This window comes from Triticum dicoccoides, chromosome 5A (genome assembly GCF_002162155.2).
Source record: "Triticum dicoccoides isolate Atlit2015 ecotype Zavitan chromosome 5A, WEW_v2.0, whole genome shotgun sequence".
In the NCBI taxonomy this organism is placed as follows: domain Eukaryota; kingdom Viridiplantae; phylum Streptophyta; class Magnoliopsida; order Poales; family Poaceae; genus Triticum; species Triticum dicoccoides.
The window spans coordinates 344,762,203-344,766,073 of record NC_041388.1 but is presented as its reverse complement, the minus strand read 5'-3'; positions in this window follow the sequence as shown (position 1 = coordinate 344,766,073).

Genomic DNA, 3,871 nt, shown 5'->3' with positions numbered 1-3,871 from the left:
AAACCGTCCTCAGTTTTGAGATATTCTTTTTGGGCTTCTTCACTTGTGGGAATTGCTCAACCTTGAGTACTTGATCCACCATAGGTTCCAATACATGGTTCACTCCTTGATGCATGAAATAATACTTGTTAGACCTCCCATGGTGAGTAGCATCATGATCAAACTGCCACGGTCTTCCCAAAAGAAGATGACAAGCTTGCATTGGCACCACATCACATACCACCTTGTCCACATAACTTCCCACTAAAAATTGCACCCTAGCACGATGCGTATATTCAGCTTACCAACACCATTCAGCCACTTCACATAATATGGCTGGGGCTGCCTCCATGTTGATATCCCAAGAGCATGCACAAGATCACTACTAATGATGTTGTTGTAGCTGCCTCCATCGATGACCACCTTGCAGTTTTTGTCCTTGATCTTGCAAATGGATTGGAACACATTTTGTCGCTGGCCCTTCTCAACAATAGGAGCATCATCATGAGCCACTTTGAGAACCATGAGATTAACACCATCTCCTCCATCTGAACTCAGAGGTGCTCCGGTCTCAAAAGTACAATAATTTGCATCTTTCTTCTCAGATTGAGATTTGTCACGTGAGTTATCGGTGACATATCCATCATTTGCGAGTAAAACCTTCTTCAGATTAGGACAATCCTTCTTGAAGTGACCTCTACCCTTGCATGTATGGCACTGAATATTACTAATGCGACTGGCAGGAGTATTGGAAGATTCAACCTTTGATGCATTAGCTTCTTTTGTAGTCGTCTTATTGTGTGAGCGAAAATCTGCAGCAACACTTCCGTCTACTTCTCGCTGAACTGAACCTCTCCAAGTGCTTGATGTATAGGTTTGGCTGCAATTTTGGTGATGCTTCAACTGCTTCTCTACACGAATAGCTTGGTGCACAAGTTCTTGCAAATCTTTATATGTAACCATCTCTATCCTTTCTTGCACATCTTCATTCAGTCCATGAAAGAATCTTGACATTGTGGCCTCCTGTGGCTCATTCACCGATGTCCTAATCATCAAAATCTCCATCTCTTTATAGTACTCATCAACACTAGAATTACCTTGGCACAACCGTTGGAGTTGATTGTACAAGGTTCTTGTGAAATGTTCAGGAACAAACCGTCTCCGCAACAGATTTTTCATTTGCACCCATGTCTACGGACGACCTCCAGCACGACACAATTGGTTCCACCAAATCAAAGGATATCCAGTAAACTCAATGGATGCATATCGTACCTTCTTCTCCTCCGTATAGCGGTGGCTGTCAAAAATCTGATCCACACGCATCTCCCACTCCAAATAATCATCGGGCTCGGTTTTCCCATTGAACGATGGTATGGTAAGTTTGAATTTACCAATCCCATCATCTTCATGGTCACGATGAGCATGCCCATGACCTCTTCCTCCCATGGCAAAGCCTTCTTGGCCTTCTCCGCGACGATCATGATGAACATGTTGTGGTCGAGGCTCGTAGTAGTTTCGAGCATCATCGGAACGGTCGCTCCAATGCTCTCCATGGTGGTCCTACTGTATGGGGAGTTGTCGATGTCGACCCCGTGCAGCAAGCCCATCTCGTGGTGGCGACGGTGGCGCCCAAATAGCACCTCGCTGGTCGTAGCGAGCACGCCGAGGTGGTGCAGCGTAGTAGCTATGAGCATCACCCGAGTAGACGTGGTTGTGCTCTCCATGCCCCTCCTCAAGGTGGCATTGGCCCTGCTGTTCAGGGACTTATCGATGTCGACCCCGTGCAGCAAGCCTATCTCGACGGAGTTCCTCGGTGAGGGAGTTGATTCTCCGGCCAAGGTTCATCTCCACGACCGATATGCGCCTCTCCACCTTATTCAACACATACTCTCGTGTATCCTCCAATGCCAACACATAGGCGGGCTGCAAGCTTGGATTGTACACGGGAAGTGGCAGCTCCTCCTCCACGAGGTGCCTACCTCCATGCACACAACAACACTGCTGGATCTCCTCGAACCCATGGAAGCTTCTCAAGAACAAAATCAGCAAGAGAGAAAATAGCACCGCGAACAATCCAAAGCTCCGATGCCAAGATGATACAGGACGCCTCGGAAACGATCTTTCACGATGCCAAAGAACTCACAAGGAGCAGCAACAAACTCACTCAAAACTTGTTTCAATAGACTTTGTTTCTCTCAAGTGGAAAGAACAAGAGGAAACACTCTCAGATAAATTGCAGCGGATAACTAGCTTGGTTTACAAGAATGCAACCCAAACCATGAAGCTTGTGAACCTATGAAGAATCACAAGAGGGAACCACAAGGATCCTATATAAATTGAGGACAGGCCCTCCAATCCACACACACGAGCTAACACTCAACAATACTAGTGCTCACAGCACAGCACAACCTCACCGGCTGTCTACAAACATAAACTCGGAAATCTCATCCCCCTTCACATGGAACAGCTGGGGAGTATTTATACTAGAAGCACCCACTAGTTAGGTGTGAAAACAACTCAAAATGAAGGGTAAATTCGTGAGCCCCAAGCTGTAGCAGGAGAAAACTTGTTGAACCTCGCGCTGTAATAAATTCCTGGACAGCTTGCATGGAAACTTGCACAACTTTTGACTCAAGACCTCAAATGATGCACCGTTTTTTTGAATGAAAGCTGACTTCAAAGACCATCTTTTCCAGCCTCTATAAAGTGCTTGAGACTTCTAGAATTAATTAGGTTTAGGTGGGAAGTTGCAGCTGGAAATCTGATGTGTCATTTCTCCCAAAATAGGCACTGGAAGCTTCCCAACTAAGATAATGGTTTTGCCCTTGTATTCCTTTGGATTCTCTAATGGTTCAGCATTTGTGCTAGCATTAACCTCACTCTTGGATGCCTTGGTCATGATCTGGTCCACATCAAGTTTGGTCCTCTGCAATGTGATGTTCAGTTAACACTTTGGTCCAACAATTGCTAGATTTTGTAGTACTGTTCTCAAGCATTCTTTGTTTTGTTAACTGTCTTATCTTCTAGTACATGTTTCTATTCTGCAATGTCGTGCTTAGTTAACTATTTTGGTTCATTTGGTCTACTTTCCATTTAACTATTTGGTTCAGTTCTGCAATTTGATTTTCATTTGCCGTGGGTACAATTTTGTATTGTTATGCATGTGATACCAATCGAATTTGGTTGTACTCAATACATATTCTACTGATAGTATGGCAACTCTCAGTTAACCTGATCAAGATCTTCCTTATGTGTGTTGCAGGGAAACAATGGGAGACACTGCAGTTTACCATTGAGGTTTGTTCAACCAGGGTCCTTTGGCTAATAGCACATTATTGTGTAGTTGCAGGAATCATTCTAATATTAAGGTTTCTTACAATTTGGTCTTGCACATGTAGGTCCTGCTGTTAGAGGCTTAGACCCACTGTTCGACCCATTTTGCATATGGGGAAATGAGATGTCCATGAATATCAGTCAAGTCAAGAAACTCAGAAAGATTGTTAGGATGAAGAAACTTGCGACGAATAACAGTAAGATCTTAGTTTGCACAATGAAGAAGACATCAGTCAACTATAAGATGGTACCAACTCTTTTACCTTGGTTTTACCCCTTGCGACATTTCAAAATTTATAACAGCGATTTATGCATAGCTTTGTTTTTAGTACTTTTCAAAGCAGTTCACCGATGATTACCTCTCACACCACCTGCATGGTCAAGAGGCGAGGAAGGTATTCATTCAACACCCACGGTACAATATTGAAGTCTTGCTAAAGAGGATGAAGGTTGGGCGGGCAATTATCCATAGCCACTGGCCTAAAGTTGCAAGGACATTCAACATCACTGAAGGCTCAATATTTGCCTTCCAATTCTGCAGTTTCCCAGATGAGATTCA